This window comes from Balaenoptera borealis, assembly GCF_965194805.1.
Source record: "Balaenoptera borealis genome assembly, chromosome: 12".
In the NCBI taxonomy this organism is placed as follows: Eukaryota; Metazoa; Chordata; class Mammalia; order Artiodactyla; family Balaenopteridae; genus Balaenoptera; species Balaenoptera borealis.
Window position 1 is genome coordinate 14,920,844 of NC_138869.1, and position 27,070 is coordinate 14,947,913.

Genomic DNA, 27,070 nt, shown 5'->3' on the forward strand with positions numbered 1-27,070 from the left:
ACATTGTATTTATAGAGGTCACCAGTCTTTTCTCGAGGAGAGTGACGAGGAGAGTGAAAAATGAGAACAATCCGCAAAGGAATTGGTAGAGCTTGAAACTGCAGACGTCAGTTATCTTGGGAGAAAATGGATTATCATCATTAATGTCTGCTGTTTCCAGCCCAGATGCAAGAGCCAGAGGCATCTTAATTATAAGCAGCTTCACAAATTAATCTTCATAATTCTAATACTTCAGAAATTAACCTCTTGTCCTGAGAAGGTCGAGTTAAATGTCAGTCCCAGATGGAACCTGAGGGGGCATTCGGATTCCACATCAACAACACAGTTGGCCAAACAGCTGTGCGTTCTTCTTTCAAATTGCCATCGATTTCTCCAAAAGCATAGCTCGAAAGACATTTTAAAAATAAAGATCTAAGGGAGAATTCTTTTCTTCTCGATTTTAGTCAGAGCCCATCTGGAGACTCAGTAAGAGTTGAATTCGTATTTGGCTGCAAATCTCAATTTGGATGGGGAGATGGGGAGAGGAAAGGGGCTGTTATATTTATTGGCTTTTGCAGGTCAGAGTAGCAAAGGAAGACATATCTGATTCTTGCTGATGAAACGGTACAGCTTTCTTACTGGCTTATTTCTTCTTTAAAAATAAACACCATTTTCCTAATTCTGTAATTGAGGGCACAGATATATTTAGCCTCTGGTTAGAAGTAAGAAAACATGGATCCATAAAAAATATTATAGCCCAAATGTGTGTGCATGTTCCTATGTTTCATAAGTCAGCCAACACATCCAATTCATGCCACCCAAAGTAGCTCTCTAGTCAGATCGTACATGAGAGATGAAAACGATAACAAAACTACCACTGTTTTCATAACAAATGCTTATTATTTGAATGAACTTTTTGTTGTTGTTGTTTGTTTATTTATTAATGGCTGTGTTGGGTCTTCGTTTCTGTGCGAGGGCTTTCTCTAGTTGTGGCAAGCGGGGGCCACTCTTCATCGCGGTGCGCGGGCCTCTCACTGTCACGGCCTCTCTTGTTGCGGAGCACAGGCTCCAGACGCGCAGGCTCAGTAATTGTAGCTCAAGGGCCCAGTTGCTCCGCGGCATGTGGGATCTTCCCAGACCAGGGCTCGAACCCGTGTCCCCTGCATTGGCAGGCAGATTCTCAACCACTGCGCCACCAGGGAAGCCCTGAGTGAACTTTTTAAAGTACGTAAATTTTATGTACAATTATGAAGCTGTCACGAATAAAACATAGTGTTAATAGTACCAGGTGGTAGATGGCTCCTGCCAGAAATAACATTACTATTAGATTTAAAGTAAAAAAAAAGAAAAGAAAAAAAAATCACTGTCATGTGAAAGCAACAGTAAACCCAAAGATGGATTTGGGGCACCACTCTGCCCACACCTTACAAAAAGCTAAGCTTTTATAAACAAATCCTATAATAACCTCTTTTATCATCCTCCCGTTTTTAGGTGCTTAGAACTTTGCTCTATTAAGTGGCAAAACAAAAGGAAAAGGATTATTTCTCTCAAGATATTCAACCACAAAACTATAGCAGAGAAGGAGTTTAGACATTTTTTCTGGGCAAGTTATTTATGGGCCCGTGGTTCTCGATTTCCCTATCTGTAAAGCAGGGACGAGAGACTCTCATTTCCACATTTTACCTCTCCCATCCCAGGTAAAAACTACTGAATATAGAAGGAGGGAGGGAGTTTTTTATTATGTGACTGCCTGCTAAATGCCAACACTTTCATATGGGGTGTTTCAACTAATCTGTGCAAAAAGTTTCTTAAATGATTTTTAATACCCACTTTCTCAACAATGGAAACAGGCTCAGTGAAATTAAGCCATGTATTTATACAGAGAACAGAGTTGAATCCACGTCTGCTAAATAGCTGTCTCCCTTGAATGGAAGGACACAACACAGGACTGATGGGACCCTGCTAAACCTCAGGGAGATATAATTCCAAGAAAGGAAACCTTTTCTCTGACCAGAAATGTCATGTCTAGCAACTGCAAACATGTGTTCTGAGAGCACTTAAATGTGGTAGGAAGACAGAGTTACAGAATGGATTAGCAATGCCTCCAAGGTACCAAGGTGTTATGGATTGATTTGTGTCCCCTCGCAAAAAGATGTTGGAGTCCTAACCCCATTACCTCAGAATGTGAACATATTTTGGAGATAGGATATTTACAGAGGTTATCAAGTTAAAATGAAGTCATTAGGGTAGATCCTCATCCAATATGACTGGTGTCCTATTAAAAGAGGAGAAATTTGGACACAGAGACAGAGACACATACAGGGAGAAGGCCGTGGGAAGACTGGAGTTACACATTATCACAAGTCAAGAAACTACCAAGAGCTGGGAGAGAGGCCTGGAACAGACCCTTCCCTAGCACTTTAAGAAGGATCATGGCCCAGCAGACACCTTGATGCCAGACTTCTAGCCTCCAGAAGTGACAGGCAATAAATATCTATTTTTCAAGCCACGCAGTTTATGGTGCTTTGTTACAGCATCTCCTAGGAAATGAATACAAGGGGCAAGAATATGAGACCATGAGAGACACCTATTAATAATCTTCTGTTAGAATATGAGTGGTCTCATTTACCTCTGAATGCTTGGCCCAGCGCCTGGAAGAGAAGATGCTCAATTCAAAAAAATTTTTGAACTGATTAATACAAAGAGAATATAATGGAAAGTTTCCCCTTTGCCAATGCTGTGTTGATGCAAAAGCAGGTCACACATTGCTCCAGCAGCTATTCTTTGGAAGAAAAGCAAAGATTCAATGCTTACACAGGGGAGGAGAGACACTTGGATGGAAGATCCCAGCAAAGTGGAGAATGAATAGTTGAACTGAGTGAGGAAACTGACAGTGTCTGGGTTTGGAGTCACATCTCTAGGGAGGGCGTCTGGAGGAAAATTAGAGTGAAGGAGAGTATTATTAACCTTGATATGATTTTTTTTTTTTACTTGAGACTCAGGCTAACAATGTGTTTAGAGTGAAGAAGGCACAAATGCAATTTACTCTGGGATTGAACACCATCCGATGAGGTTACCTCATTCATTTTAAAACGTTATCTCACTGCGTTAGCTCATTTCTCAGCACCACGCTATGTGCATGAAGTATTTTCAGATAAATATATTCTAGCAGGATGTTCATGAACCACAGCCAATAAAAAATGTAAAATTAGCATACTGGAAGAGCTTAACTCTCATGGACGCAGCCTCTTTAGTTCAAAAGCTACTGAATTTAGCTAATAGGGGATGATCTTAGAGCTTTCCAACACCAGACTGACACATCTCATGGGCAGCTTTCAGATCCACTCCCACAAGTTATTCATGCATCTCCGCCTCAAAGGAAATTGACGCTGGCTTCAACAGGAAATGGAGACTCTGAGGATGTGACTGAAGTAGAGTTCTACCCCCAAACAGCTCTCGTGAATGCAAATTTTCTTGAATCCAAAAATAATCCTTACAATTGTTACTCTTAACATTTGCTGCCTACTTACAATGTACTGAGTACCTTTCCTACACTATCTTATGAAATTATCATGAAGACCCATCCAATACTTATTGCACTTCTACAGACAGGAATTATTATAATTGCTGTTTTATAGATCAAGCAGCGAGGACTAAAATAGGTCAAGAAACTTGCCCAAGCTCATTCAGCTATTAAACCAGAGGGTCAATATTTGAACCTCTGTTTTCTGACTCCCAAATATTCTGTGAGTCCTCCTTCTAATTTACACTGTCTCTTTTCCTACTGCCCAGTTTCCATCCTTATTTACCATAACATAATTGTTTGAGATGTAAAGGTGAAACAGGAAGCCATCATCTCTGGTGCTGGGGGTTATTTCTTCTTTCTTTCACTTACTCAGCAAATTTGTATAGAGAGAGCAGTAAGCACTGATATTACTATAATTAAAAAGACAAGGAAAAAATAATCTCTGCTACATAAATTTATCTAAGGTCACCATACATCCAAGATTTTTCAGAGGATAGTCTTAATTTTAAATATTTAGGTCACTTATTACTACTTAGAGTGCAGAAAATGAAGTTACCCTCAAAGATAGACGGGATCCAGCAGTATATTAGGTAAACTATGGCACCCAGACCTCCAGTCTCTGGGAAAAAATCAAAAAAGCTTGAACAAAAAGATAAACACCCTCAAGGAATGACCAGAAAGCTCCCTTCAAATAACCATAAACATAATGATGACAACTTTGATAATCCAATCCAAAACCAAACAAAAACCAAGGACAAATGAGATTGTCTGCAAGGTAAACCTCAAAATCTAGTACGATATTTGTTATAAGAAAAGCAACCACTGCCGCTTTGTGACAACACATTACATAAACTCTCATTTAATCATTGTTTCCCTTTCCCCCCCCCACCCCAGGAAACAAACTGATGCTTAAAGAAGCAAAGTAAATTGCTAACATGGCTAGTAAGTGGCAGAGCCAATATCTGGATGTAGTTTTGATGCTAAAAGCTGTTGTCTTTCCACTGAATTGACTTTAAATTAGCACACATCCTAATCCGACTTTTATAACCAGACTGCACGTAGGTTACAAAGCAAGGCCTCTGTAACAAAGTATGGATCCTGCATTGGCAGATACCAGCCTCAGAGAGGAAAAGGAACAGAACAACTTCAGCCTTGAAGAAGGGGAGCTTCCTCTCTCTTAGTTTGAGCTAATATACAGGTGAAGTACTTTATAGCTGGCAAGATTATCTCATTTGATGCAACAGTCCCCAGATTTCAATTCCTCACAAAGAAGAGAAACATTCAGAGACTGCAAGATCCCTCCCTCAAAACTGGTTCATTTGGAGACAGGCAGAATTTTCACTAATGCTACTTTTTTTCTGATTTTTAAGACTCCCTGTGAAGTAGTGAGACAGTGATATTTAAAAATTATCAGACGGAAATGGATGAAAAGACAGTGTATTTCAGGGACCTACTGCCTTCACTTTCCTCCTGTTCAAAGCAGCAAAAATCAAAACAGCATAGAGAGTCAAATGAAGGCAAGAAAGAATACAGATGTTCCTGGCTCTGGTTCCATTTGATTTCTTTCCATTAGTTTCAAAAAAAAAGGGGGGGGGTAAAATTGAGAATGTGAATGACCCAGACTGTTAGAGGATGAAGATAGTACCTACTTTTCCTTCCTTGACACATCGCACTATATATATTTTATGGTGGTTACATTGAAGCGATTAATTCATAACATGACAGAAGCAGCTCACAAACAGACTTACAGCTTATTTTTAATAAGTCCTAATACATTTATGCCTTTCTTGCCAGACTCCCCTTCTAGAAACATTTGCCTTCCCAGATTATATCCATGAAAATTAATGATCTGTCACTAGGCTTGCCTCTGTCTTAATGAAGTAGTGACTCAGAGTGATTGAAGTCAAGTGTGAGAAACTTGTTTCTCCTGTGGATGATAAAAGCCCTTGCCTCATTCTTTGCACACATTTAATTAGGCGAAAGCCAAAATAGATAATAATAATCACTGCGGCACAATGATTCTGCATATTTCAACAAGTGAAAAGGGTTTTGCTGGCGTTTGAAAGCTCTTCTGCACGGAGAACGCAATCCACAAAAGACATATCAAAAATTCAAATGCACTGGTAGGTTCTTTGTTTTGTGAAAAGCAAAATGCATGATTCATAAAAGTGAGTATCTTTACTGAGCAACTCATAACCCACAGGGCTAAGTGCTGTGAACAAAATAAAAAGGAGGGTGTTGATAAACAGTAACTGAAGGTGGAAGGCAGTGGCCTACACCAAGTCAGAGAAGGCCCTGCAAGGAGATGGCGTTGGAGTTGAAATCTGCACCAAGATCTGCCAGGAGGAGGTGTGGGCGAAGAAAGATTCGGACAGAGGCAACACACGGCACAAAGACCCAGGGGAGAAAAACTGTGTCACATCGGGCATAATTTCTTAGCCTTGACATGAGTAATATCTGGGGCTGGATAATTATTAGTCATTGGGTGTTGTGATGTGCACGGTAGGATGTGTACCATAGGAGGTTTAGGATTATCCCTGATCTCTACCCACTAGACACCAGCAGTACCCCACTCCCCTGAAGCTGTGACAGCCCAAATGTTTCTAGACATCGCCAAATGTCCCCCGGGGCGTGGGTAAACATCTCCCACGGTTGAGAATCACTGTGCTAGAGAAAAAGACAGAGGCCAGGTAGGTGGAGCAAGCGGGAGAATTACATCTACAGCAAGGAAGGAAAATTAACCAGAGCTAAGTCAGCCCCGCTAGTGCTACTTCAGGCCTCACGACCTCAGAGATGCTTGTTGCCTGGCATACGGCAGGGTTCCATGTCCAATTCCCATGGACCAAATTTTAGGCTGACAAAGCTAGAGACTTCGTCTGTCTCAAGGAAGCAGGGAACACCGAGTGCTCTGTGCCTCTGTCCATCCTCAGCCTCTGAACCCACGCTGCCAGCCCGAGCCATGCAACTGGGCTTGCCACAGCCTGCCTCCAAGAGATCTGCCTTCCTGTCTGTGTCATCAGCTAATGCCTTGGCTCTCTGCAGAAGAGAGAAAACATACCATCTCAGAAAATGAGAGAGCTGAGCGCACCAAGATTTGAGACACAATGGTTTCCTGCGGGTGATGATTGTAGACGGTACCTTCACAGGGTCAAGAATGAAGTAATGAGCAAATAAGGAATCTGGGATTTAATGCACACTTGTATACACATTTTCCTCATCTATTTTGTTTCTTTATCTATGAAACGGGATCAGTTTTATTAAAAACCTGTTTAGTCAACGAAGAGGTCTGAAGGAAAATGAATTCTAATAACATGCCCTTAAGTGAGCCATTAAAAATCATGGACTTACTGAGTGAAAGGGAGGCTGAGAAGCACAGGTGGTGAAGCAGCAACGGATTATCCCAAGAAAGTTATCTTTGCTCCAGGATAAATTACTAACATTTAATTACAGAATATGTTGATTAGGAGCAGGAGTAAGGCTCATCTTTCCTCTGAGCCCCAAAACTAGACGATGCTCCACAAAGCCTGTGCCAGCAAAAAGACCATTCCAATCCTCTCTTTGAGAGGACATGAATTAAATGAACACATCTTCCATTTAAAGGAAGTCTATAAACAGTGCTGTTTGGGCATATTTACTTACTTTCTTCTATGTCTTATTTCCTAAAATTTGAAATTTTCTAAGATATTTTACAAATAAGGGCAAGTGCAATTTTTACTTTATTCCGGGTAGGAGAAAGTTAATTGCCTTATTTTTATGTTTAACCTAACCCTTATTTAGCATCAATATGTTCCATGAAGTTCTAGGCACTTTACTCATATGAATGCATTAGATTTCATAATAACACCTGCCTCATGGTACTATTATTTCCCCCAATTCAAAGATGGGAAAAATAGGCACAGAGAGATCAAGTGACTTGAACAAAGTTGCACAGCTACTAAGTCAAGTTGGGCAGAATTTGAGCCCAAGCAGATTGATGAGTCAACCACTCCCCAAATTGTTTGTCAACAACAACTCAGAAGCAAGAAACGTGAGTGTCGCTTGTTTCCTTTTCTTTGTTTGCATAGAATCAAGAAATAAGAAAGAGGGCTTCCCTGGTGGCGCAGTGGTTGAGAATCTGCCTGCCAATGCAGGGCACACGGGTTCGAGCCCTGGTCTGGGAAGATCCCACATGCCGCGGAGCAACCGGGCCCGTGAGCCACAATTACTGAGCCTGCGCGTCTGGAGCCTGTGCTCCGCAACAAGAGAGGCCGCGATGGTGAGAGGCCCGCGCACCGCGATGAAGAGTGGTCCCCACTTGCCGCAACTAGAGAAAGCCCTCGCACAGAAACGAAGACTCAACACAGTCATAAATAAATAAATAAAAAAGAACGCGAATTTCTTTAAAAAAAAAGAAATAAGAAAGAAAGGGCTTAATACACAGAAAATAGGATTTTAGAGTAATCATAGGAAAAAAAAAATCCCTGGCTATTTGGGTTTAAAGGGAGCACACCAGGGATGGACCTAGAGTCTGTCATACAGAGCGAAGTAAGTCGGAAAGAGAAAAACAAATACCATATGCTAACACATGTATATGGAATCTTAAAAAAAAAAAAAGGTTCTGAAGAACCTAGGGGCAGGACAGGAATAAAGACGCAGATGTAGAGAATGGACTTGAGGACATGGGGAGGGGTAAGTGTAAGCTGGGACGAAGTGAGAGAGTGGCATGGACATATATACACTACCAAATGTAAAATAGATAGCTAGTGGGAAACAGCTGCATAGCACAGGGAGATCAGCTCGGTTGGTGCCTTGTGACCACCTAGGGGGGTGGGATAGGCAGGGTGGGAGGCATATGCAAGAGGGAGGAGATATGGGGATATATGTTTATGTATAGCTGATTCACTTTGTTATACAGCAGCAACTAACACACCATTGTAAAGCAATTATACTCCAATAAAGATGTTACAAAAAGGGTGGGGGGGGGATAAATAAATAAATAAAGAGAGCACACCAGATTACTTTCCTCTCTTGGATCACAGTCTCTGAAAATTTAAGAAAAAAATAATAACGGATTGCTAGTCATCAATTGCCAATTATGATGAGAAATGGGCGGGGCGGGGGTGGAGGGAGGATGGGACGTCCTCGTAGGAGACTTTCTGTTCACTGGTTCACTTTCTGGCAGCATCATGATCAATCTCACGGAATCTGATATCAAACATATGGGCCTTCGAGCGCCAGAAATTTCTCTGTGTTCTGTTTCCCTGAACACTTCACTCTCAAGGTCATTAGACCCACCTGTATCTTTTCATTTTCCTCAGTTCTCTGCAACACAATACAGGGACATGTTACACTCTGTAGGCAAGCACCTGGAGAGTGTAATTTCAGGTTTAGGAGGCATGAAACAACAAAATGCACAGTTCCATTACTGACATAAACACATTTCCTGATAAAATGAAGCCTGCTGGGCTTCCTGTGGGCAATGCTGATGTCACTATAGACACTGAAAGAAAGAATATTATTTGGGTAGAATTTGAGTCAAAATAGCATACCTGATTGAAAGATGGCAGAGCTATTCACACATTTATTTTGTTAGGTGTCAGCATAAAAAAAAATAATGAGCAAACTTTGAGAGTTCCCTAATCATCAATCTATCTTAATACTCTTGGGTTGTAACAGTATGAAAATCTTTGTTTCTTCCCAACCATCAGGCAAATGCTAGAAATATATAAATAAATGATTCTTTAATAATGCATTCATCCTTCGACCAGAGAAGGAATGGGTAGAGTTTGGTAAGAGGATAAAGCTATTTCTGCACATAATAAGGAAGGAGAATTTGCAGGCAGACAGTTGAAGAAGAATGTTATAATCTGTGCGTAGAGTGAGATGGAGCGGGCTGGACTCCAAAGCCCAGAACTGGCCCAAGACAAACTCCATCATTCAATCAACAAACACTGGCTGAGTTGCTACTTTGTTCTAGGAACCGTGCTACATGTTGCAGTACCTCACTTAATCCTCCCAAAGATAGGGTTAAATGAACATCACAAGCCTTTTTATCTTTAAACAGATTAGGACCCAAGTCTCAGACAGACTAAGTCCCTTGCCAGGCCTTATAAAAGGCACATGTGGAATCTACCCGCAGATCTGTGTCCCAAGAGCTCAATAAACGGTAGCTTTGGAATGCTGATCACAATGATGATTCCAGTATTCCAGCATGGCACACAGCTCTCAATAAAGACCGCTGACTCAGTGAGCCCAAGAAGTCAATTAAACCATAAGTGAGTTCACACCAGGCACGGGACAGAGCGAAGGTAAACCACGGAATAAGGGGAGCAACCTCGGCATTTATAAACCAGTGACAGATGAGGTACTGAAGCCAAGACAAGCTTAGCAGCCATAAAGCCAGGGTGGGTTTCCTTCTGTGTGGAACTTTCTTCTGTCCCCTCTTCATCTGGGCAACTCAAGCTCATCTGAAAATCTCAGATAGATCCCACTTCCTCAAGGTCCTACCCTCCTTGACTAGATCAAATTCCCACTATATGCTTTCGTATGTAGCACAGGAATCTCTCCTCCATACAACTTACCACGGTCAAGGTTTACATTTGATTGTGTGACTATGTGATTGACATCTCTGCCCCCACGAAACCATACTCTCCCTCCTGGTGGCGGGGACCATTTGCATTTGTAAAACGACTGCATCCCCACTGCCTGGACAGGTGAGGCATACACCCAATACATATTTATCAAATAGGAGAATAAAAGGTTCAGTTCCCGTGACGGCAGCCAACGTGCACAAAGCTGACTCCCAGAGGCCATTTCCAGCCCTACAGATGCTCTTTATAAACAAACTTGGCCATGCAGACCACAACACTCATGAGGTTTCCCAGTGCCGTGGACACAAAAAGCTCAAGTCAGTGCTGCGTGCCAGCTTCGTGTCTTATCTATCTCCTTTCACTTTGAGCTTAATTTCTTAGACGAGCAAGTATCACCCTAGCAGAAAAAGCAAGTCAGGATGTCCAAGGAATGCTGGGACACACCGCACAGAAAGTAAGGAAAACATCTGGTTCCACATGTTTATTACCTGCCATTGATGGGGAGAGGTTCCTAAGAGCCCTTCAGACAAGGCAAAGAGAATACGCAGGGGAGACAGACCACGTGTACAATCACCAGAGCACATGGGGCAGGTGCACTTCAACTTCAGCCTCTTCCCAGCTGGAAGTAACATGGTGATCCGATCAAAGTATTGGGATGAGAAGTGCTTCTGTACTAAAGCTGCTCACAATTGCCCTGAATAGAAGAAACTGTTTTATTGTCGATTCTATCACCAGCTTCCTACTACTAAGTAAAGATTGTGAAGCACCCAGTGACCACTTTCAACTTCCATTTTAACACAAGAGCCTCTGCTTTCCCCAAGAACATGATACTCAACCCCTGAGTGCAATTTATTCCGTTTCTTTATACCGGGTGTTGTTCTCAAATCTCGGGCTCCTTCTTTAGCCAGGGATCAGGAAGCTTTCTGCTATGATATCATGTGTCACCCCACTTTATCTTTCCACAAGTGTCATGTCTCATCTCCGTTCTTGACTGAATTTCTTTGACATAGCTGCCCACTCCCCCAGCCCAAATTAGGCAGTGTTTCTCAGCCCCTAAGACCCTGCTGCATCGTGCACCCACTGTGACAGCTGCCACATTGGATCCCAGGGGACTGTTCACTTACCCATCTCTCACCAGTCTGTGAGCTCTGTGAAGGCACACCTGGTCTCAAGCCTGCCTTTCCAGAACCTGGGTGGTCTTGCCTGCAGAGGACGGCCAGATCCGGCTTTATTTTTTTTTTTAAATAATTAATTTTTATCGGAGTAGAGTTGCTTTACAGTGTGTGTTAGTTTCTACTGTACAGCAAAGTGCATCAGCTATATGTATACATATATCCCCTCTTTTTTTGCATTTCCTTCCCATTTAGGTCACCACAGAGCACTGAGTCGAGTTCCCTGAGCTATACAGTAGGTTCTCATTAGTTATCTATTTTACACATAGTAGCGTATAGATGTCAATCCCAATCTCCCAATTCATTCCACCCCTCACCCCTGGATCTGGCTGTGAATCTCAGATTTGAATCCTGGCTGTGCCACTTATTCAGGCATCTGCAAACTCTGCAAAAAGCCAGACAGTAAATATTTTCAGCTTTGCAGGCTATCAGGCCTCTGTCGCAAAGCCTTATGTCCAGAAATGTTATTCCTTTCTGGATTGTTTTCCCAACCATTTGAAAATATTAAAATAAAAAAAAAAACAACCATTCTTAGTTCTCAAGCTATACAAACACAGGTGAAGGGCCATACTTTGAAGACTTCTACGTTCATCAAGCACGTGACCTTGGGCAGGTAATACATCTCTATGTGACTTGGTTTTATCACCTGTAAAGTGATAGCATCCCCCTCAGAGGCTTTTTGCAAAAATTGTATTAGTTAATTCATTACAAGCACTTAGAACGTTACATGGCGCAATGGCATGTGCTCGATCAGTGTTGTTATAACTGCTGTTATACTTTATTTCCTAATAAAAGATTTTTTAAAATATATTTGAGTTCATAGTGTGTTATCGCCCCATATTTGATCACTCAAGTGCTGAATGGTCGATTCTGTCTCTCAGACATCTAACTCCCTTTCATCACTCCCCTTGCTAATGCCTTAGCTCAGCATCTTGTCATTACTCTCCAGGGCTACCACAGAAGCCTTTTCATGGGTCCCTCTGCCTTCACTTTCCCCTTCCCCCCGTCCTGTCCACGTTGGTCATTAGAGTGATCATTCTAAAACCCAGATGTAATGATGTCATTCCTCTATGACAGTCTCCTTTCACTATTTCCCCAAAATGAGTTCTGTGGATCATTAATTTTAAAAATTGTAAAAACACATTTGCTTTTTTTTTTTTTTTAAAAAGTTACACATTTAAATAAGAGTAGACAAAGCATGGGGGAGAGAGAATTGTATGAAGGTGGTCAAAAGGTACAAACTTCCAGTTTTAAGATAAATGAGTACTAGGGATGTAGTGTACAAATTATTAATATAATTAACACTGTTGTATGTTATATATGAAAATTGTTAAGAAGGTAAATCCTAAGAGTTCTCGTCACAAGGAAATTGTTTTCTTTTTCCTTTATTTTGTATCTATATGAGATGATAGATGTTCCCTGAACTTACTGTGGTAATCATTTAATGATGTATGTTAGTCAAATCATTATGCTATATACCAGAAACTTATACGGTGCTACATGTCAATCACATCTCAGTAAAACTGGAAGAAAAAAAAGAAGGAAAAAAAAGAAATCTTTGCCCAACCCAAGCTCATTTAAAAAAAGAAAAGAACTGTTGCTATAACCAAAATCTTTTATAAAGATCATTATTTTGAGAATTAAGTAGGAACAAAAAACAAACAAAAAAAAGAGTAGACAAAACTGGATACAGCAAAATTAAACAGACAATTGTTTTTACCGCAGTACTTATCAGAACATTTAATACACTAATGTGCATTGTAAATCTCCAAGAAGTTGACAAAGGGAGGTAATTTCCCGATTTTAAGTGAGTTCCTGTTCTCAATATTTGTCTCCCAGGATTACTGTTCTAAGGGACATACGTTGGAAAATGCTCATCCATGTAAATTCCTTAGCTTGGCGTACAAGGTCCTCCATGGTCCAGCTCCCAACCAGCCTCACTGGGTACAACTGTTCATCTGGTACAACTGTAGCTCTTCTGGGATCTTCTGTGCCCTTGGGTTTGCTGTGTCTTCTGTCTAGAATGGTTGTCCCTCCCCTGATGTGCCTTCCTTTTTATCCTACTCACAAAAGTTAAGGGGTTTGCCTTCGGATTCTCCTAGACACTTACTCATTCCTTGATGAAGTCTCCTACAGATGTGTTCATTCCTCACTTACCACGTCGCTGTTAATATGTACATAAATATATATTTCCCTCAAAACAATGACTGTGAGAGAAGAGAAACTACATTCTGTCTGTTCGTTTTCTTAAATGCATTAAAATAAAGTCTTTCATTTCCAAATTTGATTTTACCCTATAATGAGAGACCCAGGCTCAAATGCTCCCCCAATGGCCCGTCTATACACAGTAGGGTCAGAAATCTACTGCTGAAACCAAATCACAGGTTTTTACAGGAACCCACAAGGAACTGCTACCAGTGATCTCAGGCTCACTTCCCTCTCCTTGGCCAGCCTCCTATGCACCCTTTTTTTCTTTCTACAGCTCCTAGCATTGAGACTCCTTTCCTGCCCTTCCTTCCCAGAGCTGATACCTCTTATTCTATCCCCACAATGGAGTCTTTTCAGCACCATCTCCCACCTTTGCTCCTTCCTCCAAAAATGCAGAGGCTAACCACACGGGGATAGTAAACAACAGGTAACAAAAATGACAGCCATACACGAGTGACTATGGGATGGTCTCAGCTGGAACTGAGAAAACATCATCAGCTTCTCACTAAGCACCAAGCACCTAGGATCCTAGATGCTCCAGGGTTAAGCACTGTCATCTCCAGTCATTTTGGAATGAGCTATCTTTACAGCCCCCCCTCTCTCCTTATTTACCACCTTATGATAACCTTCATTCCTCTGCACCTTCCAAAAGTCTTTTCTCCCCTTTTCCCTAGTGAACATGTCAGAGCCATATTGGCCTGGATATTTATACCTATTCATACTGAAAAGGGGACAGAGAAAAGTCTCCAGGTCTCTCAAAAATCCTGCAAAGTTTATAAATGAAGTTCATGGACCTGGGAAGAAAGAGAAGGCACATTCAGATGGGATTCTAAAAAGAATTTAAGGAAAGTATTCCTACAGAGATAGGGGCAGGATTAAGGGAATCTAAGAGGAATGGTTAGTAACCTGAGTACTAGCAACAGCAGGAAACCAGAATGCCTGCCGTTCCAACTCTCAAGGCTGCAGGGGCGGGGAGAGGAAGGGGTGTCACTGGAACCAAAGAAGGATGTCCAGGCAGGACTCTCAGCTGAGTGAACTGCAGCCACTGCTGAGCCGCAGCTCAGGTACAGGAAAGGAGCAGGGAGTAAATACCCCAACTCCTTTCCTCCCGCCCTTCAGTCTCCTGCTGATGCCTCTCTTGCCCAAACCCATGTGGAAGTCAGAGCTCAAGGAAGCCCAGGTGATACAGTTCAGAGGGGCCAGAGTCCTGGGCCAAGGACAGGGCAGAAAGGAGCAGGGAATGAGGGGAGAGAGGAGACAAACAGAGAACAACCAACCTAAGACACAACTTAACCATGATTCACATAAACAAAATATAAGCATCTCCCTGGTTTTCTCCTACAGGACTTACCATGCAATGTTCACAAAGGCGCCGAATTTAGCCTTTCTCTCTTGGTAAAGCATCCTCTACTGCTTCCCCTCCCTGCATCCCCCCATAGCATGATGAGAGTAGTTACACCACTAAAAAGAACACCTGTTATTTTTCTCTTTCCAGTGCACTCACCCTTTTTCTGGTCATAGCATCTCAACTTTGGGGAAAGACCTCCCTGCTGATGTGGTACAGCTGACTCTCTACTCCCAGCACCAGACTTGAGGCTGTGACCCCGGCCATGCCAGTCAGCATGTTCCACCAGCTTGGCCACAGCGATGGGTCCAGGAACAGGCTCTGACTCAAACTGGCCCAAGAAAACCTGATTCAAAGATTTTGCTAGAGGTCTTGGGAAAGGGAAAGTATTTTTCAATTCCGTTAACCTCTGAAAATGTGAATCTTGGGTTTCCAGATGCTCTTTTTCCATCTTACAGAGAAATATTGCCTGAGACAGAAGCCAGCTCTGAGGGATGCAGAACTGAATCCTGGGGGTGGGGAGAAGGGGTGAGAGGGGAGAAGGCATGAACAAATTGCTTGAGCCTTGAATTGAGCTGTATCTGAACAGGATTCCTGTACTTTCCTGGTATATAATCCACTAAATTCTTTTTTCAGGCTTGCAGCAGTTTAAGCTGGAGTTTGGTTACTTGAAACTAAAAGCTCCATTGGTACAGGTGCGGTGTAACTAGGGGATAAGACTGTGCAATAAAACTCTGCAATTAAACCCTCCTGAGAACTATGAAAGACTTGGTCCAAAGCTTTGAGATATAGTGGAGACATCGTGCTACTGATGATGCCACAGGCTCTTGGTCTGTGAGAGTATGACAAGGTCTCCTGGGTTATGGACAGCCAGGGAGGTCTCTGTCTTCTCTTAACTCACCCCAGGACCTCAAGGGACCTTGAGTAACAAAACCACAGTGAAGACTCCAGAGTTGCGGTGAATCCTCCTAGACATTGTCCCTTTCATGTCCTTGGGTCTCCCCTTATCCATCCCTAAAGATGGACCACAAATGAATTCCTTTATTTAGCCCACACAGCTCTCTTTTCCTAAACATAAAATAAGACTTTAAAAATTGGTTTCAACAGAGGTCCTCTGCACTGAGAATACTATTCTCAGCTCAGTCAGCCTCTAGGCATTTCAACATGGGCAATCCTTCCCCCAGACTAGTGGCTGCATTTGAGCATGCGGTCGCATCTTCCCAGCCCTGACGAGGGGCCAGATTTCAAGCTCAGCACTGTCTGTGTCCTTCAAGTACAAAGAAATCACCTCGACCCAAACACGGACAGCTAACGAGGCACAGTTCTCTAAACGTGTTTCAAAAAATGTTTTCTTAAAACACCAGCTCCATCAGATACTAAGAGGTAAAAATTCTCCATGGTCAAATAAGCATTTACAGTTTTCAGATAAACAGAGGTAGGGACAGGACTTCTTGAGTCTGGAAGACAGGCAAGTGCAAAGCTAACTGAAAAAGGGAAGACATCATATATAATATTTTTGGAATTCATTTAACCAAGGGATTTTGTTAGCTTGTTTGTTTGGGATGCATAAGACATGTCTGAAAGTATTGCACAGAAGACCCGTAAGAAATGTAAGGGATCATTCTCCAACTATCCAAGCAAGGAAACCTCCCAGTGTACAAAAATGTAGAACTACAGTCGCCTGCAGTTTGCACAAGAGCTGTTCTATTTCAATAACACCAAGTCTCACCCAGCCGGCTCAAGCCTTCTCTCCCCTCCCTTAGTTGAACTCCCAAGAAGACAACCATCGGCGTTGATTATTGAAGTGACAGCTGATGCCTGGCCCGGAAATACCTATCCTAGTCTGAGTTCTCTGTGACCACAGCAGCCCGGGTTGCCCTATCTTCCACTCAGGGGGAATCACAACATCTCATCTTTCACACTCATAGCCCCACCTCAAATGCACACAATCAAGGTCCCAGAGCAACAGCAAAACAGATGGAAGCATCTCTCCTTCCAGGTTGATTTTTATTGCTATTATGGTACAATTCAGTCTCATTCCACATCATTATATTTGATAACAGTCATAAACCTGAAATCACTGCTATTTGATGTTAGCACAAAGTCCGTCCCACCACTGAACCACGCCAGGCTCCATCAACAAACCCTTGTCAGCCTCTCTTTCCACATGGGTGGCAATAACGTGCCTGGTCATTCATTTTGAAAGCTTTGGGCAAAGGCAGCGGGCAGGTGCTCAGCTGGTCTCAGAGCCTAAGAGAAACGCTCTAGCTCTCTTTTAAGGGAACACCTGAACGGGACAAGACTTTCTTTAACCTACACTCAAATCTAGGCTCCTGAACTTCAGAAGCAAGAAAATGAAAATATTTATAAGGTGTCTGATCAGGATCTAAGAAAGGACTTGTTTTGATCCTTAGATTCTTTATTTATTTTCCCCCAAACCAGTGAAGAGCTCAGTTGCTTGGGGTCTAGTGTTACCAAGGTTGTGGTCTGGGGTTCAATCCCCCTGTGGCGCTGTTAACCACCTGCCAGAGAGAAGCTCCATTCCTCAGGGCACAATACTCTCGTGCTCCCCTGAAAAGTGAGGGGTAGGGAGTGGACACTGTGTTTTCACATGGTCACAATTCATGTCTGTTATTTCTCATTATAGAGAATGTATGTGACGTTATCAGGCACCTATTAAATGTCTGATACTTGTTTATTTTCTTCTTCGAATTTTTTTTCTTCTAACAGAAATTCGCTAAGGATGAAATCTGTGGAAACATAAAGCCACTCCTGCAGGGTCCCAACCTGCCCCAGAAATAGCTTCATTTTGCTTTACAAGAACTTGAAAAACATGTCACGAGGCTTTACTGGCTTTCTTATCAAAACATAAAAACTAAACACTGGAGGTGTCAGCTAAAAATAGAGACTGTGAAATCAGACGGATCCATATTTAAATCCGAGTCCCACCACCTTCTCGCCACGTGAACTGGGGCAGGTTACAAACCTCTCGGCCAATGGTGTCCCCGTCCTCAAAATGAGGATAATATCTGAATCAACCTCAAAGACCTGTGGAGTAAAACGCTAAGCCCCGTGCCTGACCCAGAGTAAGTACATCAGAAATCAAGGGAGAGACAATTTTTTTCCTATAAGGTTAAGAGCATAAACTCTTGATCTAGACTCTCTGAGCCCGAATTCCGGTCCTATCACCTACTGGTTCTGGCACCGCTGGGTGAATTACTTAAATATCGGTGCTTCTGTTTCATCAACTGTAAAAATGAGAATATACCTGCCACATAATGCCGACGGACAGTAAATGAATTAACTCATGCAGGGAAGTTAGAGCAGTAAATGCTATAGAAGCACTGCCTGATGCTTTCTAAATCCACAGCTCCAACCTATTCAGCCTTGAATGACACTCTGACAGGAACCCACAAGTCAGGGATCCTGAACCTCCCTTCTCCTGACGATTTAAGGACACATTAGGTATCTAACATGATTAGAGATGCACAGTGAGTAAAATACGTCTTTGAGCCACTCAGAGTGGAAAGACCACCAGTATGGGAGTCTGGAGATCGTGGACGGTCTACTTACGTGTAATGAGCTACATGGCTCTCTGTTTCATCTGGAAAAGGACAATTAGAGGCAGTGGGGTCCTGTGAGGCTCACCAAGATCCCCTCCCTGGTCTCACACCGCTAACCTGCAGCTTCTGAGAATGACAGTCGTGTCAGCTCACAGCTGCCACCCTTGCTGCCAGCTGCCCCCCCACCCCGCTGCAGGGAACTACCTTGCTCAGGGTCACAAGGGCTGGTACAAAAGCTCCACCCTCTAATCTAAAACATAACACAAATGAGTGTATGTGCAAAACAGAAAGAGACTCACAGATACAGAAAACAAATGTGTGGTTACCAAAGGGAAGAAAGAAGGGGAGAGGGACAAATTAGCGGTACAGAATTAACAGGTACAAACCACTACGTAAAAAATAGATAAACAGCAAGGATATACTCTGTAGCACAGGGAATTATGGCCATTATCTTGTGATAACCTATAAAGGAGTATAATCTGCAAAAATACTGAATCACTATGCTTTATATGTGAAGCCAACATAAAATTGTAAATCAACTATACTTCAATTAAAAATAAAAGTCCCACCCTTGGCTTTACCTTGTAGTAACTCTGAATGGACATCCCAGCCCCAGGGCTCCCCTTAAGATAGGTGGAGGGGCCTCAGTAGCAATTTCATTGTGGACTAGCTATTTCTCCAAATAATGAAAGTTCATTGGCTTCTGACCAATAAAATCATGGGTCCCAAATGGCACACGAAGGAAGAGCTCTCACTCTTATTTGCCTAAAATTATTTAATTATCATGTAAACTCTTTAATCTGCTCTGAGCTCTGAACGTTTTTTCCTTCTAGATTGCATTTAACACGAAAAGTCTAGAATCAGTGGAGTTTTAACTAGAGAATCCCAGCTGGGTTTTAACACTTGAATTCAGGGTCACTTATGATACTGTGTTTCAAGCTAGGTGGTTATATTAGAATACACAAATTCTATGAGACAGAATTTTGTTTAACTGAATTATTAGTGGGCAATTCCCTCTACCTGACCTTTCCCGCCACAGGAATGAGCTTCAGAGACCATGATGTTCCCAGCCTCTCTCCCACCCTCCTGGACAAAGGAAGTCACAATGCCATGCCAGGGAGGTGAGGCTGCCTAATTCTGAGGTTGACTATTAGAAAACCCACTTGCATAAAGATATTGAGCATATCCTCCACCCCCTGACCTTAACAGTAGTAAAGTGATACTTTGGGTTCTGTCTGCCTTATTACTTTGTCTTATATCTTAACTTGGATGTCTTAAACCCTTATAGGTATAACATTAAAATCCTAGTACGATTCTGAGATGAGAATTCTGGCAAGGTTATGGCACTAGAATCCAATTGAGGCTATCACGCTGCATTTCTAATGAGGTTATAACATGACAATACTGGCTTGGCAAATCTGTGGAGGTTCAGGTGTCATAAATAGGGAGGTAGGACCCAGTTTAGTACTAACTATTCTGCTTGGTGATCCTCTGTAGAACCAATGCCTCATGGGGTTTTTGGAGTAAAGGGCAAGGTACAGGAGGCAGTTGAGAAAAAACACTATTGAAATTACTCTTCAGTTAAAACGGAATTTTTTTTTTTGTTTACTAATTTTTTTTGGAGTATAGCTGATTTACAATGTTCTGTTAGTTTCTCCGGTACAGCGAAGTGAATCAGTTATACATATACATATATCCACTCTTTTTTAGATTCTATTCCCATATAGGTCATTACAGAGTATTGCGTAGGGTTCCCTGTGCTATTCAGTAGGTTCTTATTAGATATCTATTTTATATATAGCAGTGTGTATATGTCAATCCCAATCTCCCAATTTATCCCTCTCTCCCCCTTTCCCCTTTGGTAACCACAAGTTTGTTTTCTACATCTGTGACTCAACTTCTGTTTTGTAAACAGGCTCATTTGTATCATTTCTTTAGATTCCACATATAAGTGATATCATATATTTGTCTTTCTCTGTCTGACTTACTTCACTCATTTTGACAATCTCTAGGTCCATCCATGTCACTGCAAATGGCATTATTTTGTTCTTTTTTATGGCTGAGTAATATTCCACTGTATATATGTGCCACACCTTCTTTATCCATTCCTCCACCGATGGACATTTAGGTTGCTTCAATGTCTTCACTGTTGTAAATAGTGCTGCAATGAACATTGGGGTGGATGTATCCTTTCAAATTATGGTTTTCTCTGGATATATGCCCAGACGTGGGATTGCTGGATCATATGGTAGCTCTATTTTAAATCCCAAAGGATTCATGGAGATAAACAGGCTCACTGGTTACACAGGCATGTTGTTCTAGGATGATTTGCTTTCCACACAACATGCAAATCTCTCTAATCCTCACTTCTATGGCCCCTACACTCATAACCAAAAGCATTTCTCTCCGTTCCCGGTCATATCATATATAAGGCAAATCCCCAAACACAGATCTAACTCCCACGTGCCTCCTGGGAGGACCGTGTCAATATGAAAGAGGGGTTTCAGCCAGTGAAAGTACTGGTCTCAAGAAGTTTGTGAAAACAATCCAAATATTCTGGAGGAAAAAGAGGTCTCTATAAATCTCGGCCTCTCTGGAAATCAGAGATTCAGTGGCCTGAGAATATTTGGGGGAGATGAAGCTGAGGTAGTATTTGTAAGATTGTTCCCTTCCTCATTATCCCATGACAACTGGGGCTCCATGAGTATTTTGTGTTTTCTCAGGTGCTTTTGTGTCTCAATCCCAATACATCAAACTGGAGTTCTTATAGAATATGTGATCCCCGCTGACATTCAAATCCACCAGGCCGCCCTGCTCTCTCTATTCATACAGCCAAGCTTGCAACGCCTCTTTCCTGGCCTCAGCAATGGCCTGCTAAGTGGTACCCTGGCATCCTCTCCTGCTCCCTGGCAGCTCCATCTCTACACAGCCATCTGAGAGGGCACGTTTCCTGAAAGGCTGTATACTGTGAAGGAGAGGAAAGCATCCTCAAATAGCGAGGAGCTGTCCTGGCACTATCACTACATATTAGAGTTGCTAGAAGCTGCCCTTAACCTCTAACAATTAAGCCTGAGTAGTTTCCGGTTGACTATAAATAATTTCACAGATCATCAGCATCAGACAACATCTGATGGATGTTAGCCCTCTCTGTCATCCTGCCAAAACAGACAAAACATGAACACTGCCCGAAGCACAGAAATGGCCAAATCTCCCCTATCCCCATCCCCACTCGGGATAACGATACTGCTGCTTCTTTACTAATTACAGCTCTAGCCTCACTCTTTTCCCCTCTTATACGATTAGATTTCTTAAGAGTCCCAATCATAGAATTACGCCATTCTATGACAGCATGCAATCCAGAACAAAGTGTCACATCCTTGAAGCCTCTTCAAATCACCTAATGCAGCCCCAATTCTATAAGTCCTTTCTAACTCCCTCTTACAAAGGCATCTCTGGTTTTCCATGAGTATTTGCCCCTGTGGCTGTGACCACTAAACCAGCTTTTGGAACCACAGGTGAGTTCTGGTGGCCTCTGGCTGCAGAGCACTGACCACTGCGTAGCTCAAAAAGCATAGAGCTCTTCAGCCAGACCACCTGGGTTCCAATTCCAGCTCTGCCACTCACTCCCCCTTACACACTACCCAGGCCAAGTGACCCAACTTTGCTGTGTCTCAATATGCTAGTTTGTAACATAGGGAAAATGTAATCATGCTACTTCCTTCAATTTTTCTGAGAATTATAGGTAATACACGTAAAGTCCATAGAACACATTATTAAAAACACACATCTGGTCTACCCACCACCAGAGCCTCCCATCAAGCCTCTTAGATAGCCTCAACAACCAGAGGGCAGACAGCAGAAGCAAGAAAAACTACAATCCTGCAGCCTGTGGACCAAAAACCACAGTTACAGAAAGATAGAGAAGATGAAAAGGCAGAGGGCTATGTACCAGATGAAGGAACAAGAAAAAACCCCAGAAAAACAACTAAATGAAGTGGAGATAGGCAACCTTCCAGAAAAAGAATTCAGAATAATGATAGTGAAGATGATCCAGGACCTCGGAATAAGAATGGAGGCAAAGATTGAGAAGATGCAAGAAATGATTAACAAAGACCTAGAAGAATTAAAGAACAAACAAACAGAGATGACCAATACAATAACTGAAATGAAAACTACACTAGAAGGAATCAATAGCAGAATAACTGAGGCAGAAGAACGGATAAGTGACCTGGAAGACAGAATGGTGGAATTCACTGCTGCGAAACAGACTAAAGAAAAAAGAATGAAAAGAAATGAAGACAGCCTAAGAGACCTCTGGGACAACATTAAACGCAACAACATTCGCATTATAGGGGTCCCAGAAGGTGAAGAGAGAGAGAAAGGACCAGAGAAAATATTTGAAGAGATTATAGTCGAAAACTTCCCTAACCTGGGAAAGGAAATAGCCACCCAAGTCCAGGAAGCGCAGAGAGTCCCATACAGAATAAACCCAAGGAGAAACACGCCGAGACACATAGTAATCAAAGTGGCAAAAATTAAAGACAAAGAAAAATTATTGAAAGCAGCAAGGGAAAAACGACAAATAACATACAAGGGAACTCCCATAAGGTTAACAGCTGATTTCTCAGCAGAAACTCTGCAAGCCAGAAGGGAGTGGCATGATATACTTAAAGTGATGAAAGGGAAGAACCTACAACCAAGATTACTCTACCCGGCAAGGATCTCATTTAGATTTGATGGAGAAATCAAAAGCTTTACAGACAAGCAAAAGCTAAGAGAATTCAGCACCACCAAACCAGCTCTACAACAAATGCTAAAGGAACTTCTCTAAGTGGGAAACACAAGAGAAGAAAAGGACCTACAAAAACAAACCCAAAACAATTAAGAAAATGGTCATAGGAACACACATATCGATAATTACCTTAAACGTGAATGGATTAAATGCCCCAACCAAAAGACATAGACTGGCTGAATGGATACAAAAACAAGACCCATATATATGCTGTCTACAAGAGACCCACTTTAGACCTAGGGACACATACAGACTGAAAGTGAGGGGATGGAAAAAGATATTCCATGCAAATGGAAATCAAAAGAAAGCTGGAGTAGCTATACTCATATCAGATAAAATAGACTTTAAAATAAAGAATGTTACAAGAGACAAGGAAGGACACTACATAATGATCCAGGGATCAATCCAAGAAGAAGATATAACAATTATAAATATATATGCACCCAACATAGGAGCACCTCAATACATAAGGCAACTGCTAACAGCTATAAAAGAGGAAATCGACAGTAACACAATACTAGTGGGGGACTTTAACACTTCACTTACACCAATGGACAGATCATCCAAAATGAAAATAAATAAGGAAACAGAAGCTTTAAATGACACAATAGACCAGATAGATTTAATTGATATATATAGGACATTCCATCCAAAAACAGCAGATTACACGTTCTTCTCAAGTGCGCACGGAACATTCTCCAGGATAGATCACATCTTGGGTCACAAATTAAGCCTCAGTAAATTTAAGAAAATTGAAATCATATCAAGCATCTTTTCTGACCACAACGCTATGAGATTAGAAATGAATTACAGGGAAAAAAACGTAAAAAAGACAAACACATGGAGGCTAAACAATACGTTACTAAATAACCAAGAGATCACTGAAGAAGTCAAACAGGAAATAAAAAAATACCTAGAGACAAATGACAATGAACACACGACGACCCAAAACCTATGGGATGCAGCAAAAGCGGTTCTAAGAGGGAAGTTTATAGCTATACAAGCCTACCTAAAGAAACAAGAAAAAGCTCAAGTAAACAATCTAACCTTACACTTAAAGAAACTAGAGAAAGAAGAACAAACAAAACCCAAAGTTAGCAGAAGGAAAGAAATCATAAAGATCAGAGCAGAAATAAATGAAATAGAAACAAAGAAAACAATAGCAAAGATCAATAAAAACAAAAAAACAACACACATCTGGTCAAACCACTCCTATTTAAACTGATAGCCAAAGTAATCAATGCATCTAAAAAGGTCTGTATTTGGCTGCTGTCTACCTCTTCAGCCCAATTTCCTCCTCTATAATATGGGTCTAATAATATCAATATCAGTAACATCTCAAAGATAAGGTAAATTTCAAAAAAATATATCGGCTCTGTATTTGGAATACGTCTCACGACCTGCACTTAGTAGATACACAAGAAATGTTATTTTACCTTCCTCTTTGGGAAAAATATTATCTCTTTCAGGGCCAACATTATCTCCACTGGAAAAAGTGGAATTAGACCAGTACAATTCAAACTGTGTTCTTTGGGATGTCCCATGGGGGTTCTGCACATTTTATTTTAATTGTGTAGATGTTCTAAGTGAAATAAGACTACTATTATCATCAATAACCCTTAGAATCTCTATGGAAAATAGTACCTTACCACAATGGCTCACACCAAATAGAAAGTCAGTAAATATTTGTTGATTAAATGAAGTCCTACACTGAAATTTTTAAGTTTGAAATTTGTTTCACCAAATCATCAAAATGACCCCATTATTAATATTATAATAAACATGATAAAACTTGAGTTTGTAAATTTATGCTATTAAAAATGTTAATTTAGTATATTTTATATATTGGGACTCCAAATTCCAAGTATTTTTTCCAAAAAAAAAAAAGTTTCTGCAGTGTAAAAGTTAAACTACAACTTGAACTTGATTGGATTATCTCAAAGCATCTTCTGATTCTGGATCTAAAGGTGTCTGTATATGCCTCAGAGAATTCCAAACACTTATGATTCAAAGAAAGTCACACAACATCCTGTATAATTTCAACAGGGATGTTGTTTACTACTTGAGTAGGCAATTGCTGCTTTTTAAACACGCAGATTGCTTGCCCAGAGAAGTAGAATTTTTTTTTTTATTTTGCAAAACAATGGCACCATCCTGTATCACCCACGGATGCCAAGACACTTGTAAACACACACACTCCACAGTCAACGAACACACCATGACTGCTGTTAGCCTCCTGAATCTGTGTGCAGTGAATTACACTTGCAGTGCTGGGGATACCACTTAGATATGCTAGTAACAAACCCTTGTGATGACTGTACTCTCTACTGTGTGAATAATGCTATCAAGTTATACTGAATCATTTCATTCTTAACAATCAGAACTCCAGAGAGACAAAAATTTAACAAGATGCTGTTCAGCATGTCTCTGATTACACTAGCTAAGATGTCAAAATACCCTAAACATGGACTTTTTAGAAGGTGGTCATGATAACAGAAATGAGATTGGAAGAAACTTTGATAATCACCTCCAAAACACGGCTTAAAAAGCAATCACCAGAGTTTCAAAGTCTCAGCGGTGATTGAAGCCAATTCTGTCACATAACAAATAAGGATATAGGTCCAGAAAGAGATGTGGTTTCTTCATGCCCAACTGGCAATGTAGTAAAAATACTAGATCACAACCCTTCCTATTATACCATATGTATTCAATATACCTTATTTCAACTGAGATCTAATTGAATTTCAGTACACGATCTAATGGAGAGAATATTCCATTTCTACAAACATGGTGGACAAATAAAGACTCTCCCACCAAAAACAACCAAAATGTGGTAAGTACTTTTAAATCTTCATAAATGCAACAATGATTCAGCAAGAAAATAAGGAACACTGAGCCCAAAACTAAGTGAATAGAGGGAGAACACTGAAGTCAGCTTTCATCTTTAGGGCAATAATGAAATTTGTTGAAATTAACCATTGCTTTTCATGTTCTTACCAGGCTCAAAAGACAAAAAGACCAAATTAAGAGGCACCCAAGGTCTAATGCTGGACCCACCCCATAAAGCTGGAACCCAAAGAGTTATGCTTTTGGAAAATGGATGAATTAGGAAAAAATGTGCATTCTATCACAGGACTGCAAAGAAGTTTGCCTTGCTGGAATCTTGACAGTGAGACAAATTCCCAGAATTTGTAACCCACAGGCTAGCCTTCAAGTAAGCTCACTGCCTAAACTCACGCTACATGGGTAGCTCACAAAACCTCAAACTAAGAATTTAGTTTAAATCAACCCCAGTCTGATAGCACCCCAAGCACTTAGCAGAAGCAAATAAAGTTTGTTTGGGATAATCCACCCTCATCCCAGGCTTTGAAGAATTCCCAATGGTAATATTCCAAGAAATATATTCTCATATTAGGGATTCATTTAAAAAACATACAAAGAAATAAGCAGAAACAGACTCACAATGATTTCAGATACTGACGTTATCAGACACTAAAATAAAATATGCATTCATATCCATATAAAGAAAGAAGGAATTGCAAATATAAAGAGGAAGAAACCATTTTTTAAAAATCTCCAAGCTGGTTTTTTAAAGAAATGAACTAGAAATTTTAAAAATCTAATACTTGATATGAAAAACTCAAAGAATGACATGCTTTCAGGTAAGGAGGAATAAGTAAGCACACTCTACCTTATCTCTCCCACTGCATGAAGCTTTAAAACCTGGACAGAATTCATGGAACAGCTACCTGAGGACTCTGAAAAGTAAACAGTAGCATGCAAATTGGGGAAGAGGGCCAGAATTTGAAACTCTACCAAATCAGCAGGAGTTTAACCATTTTTCTCACTGGTATCTTCTGGCCTGGAATCAATGCAACCCAAAACCCAGAGTCAGGCATCGGCACTGACAGAGAGC

General features: G+C 41.2%; 1 long non-coding RNA gene across 7 annotated transcripts in view; it reads right to left on the reverse strand.

The window, feature by feature from the left end:
• Positions 1-24,312, reverse strand: part of LOC309608144 — a 194,489-nt gene extending 170,177 nt beyond the window's left edge. For all 7 annotated transcript variants that reach the window (XR_014232683.1, XR_014232684.1, XR_014232685.1 and 4 more), the window contains exon 1: positions 14,959-24,312. This is a non-coding gene — a long non-coding RNA (uncharacterized lncRNA). The remainder of the gene's footprint in view (positions 1-14,958) is intronic.
• Between the last annotated feature and the right edge of the window lie 2,758 nt (positions 24,313-27,070).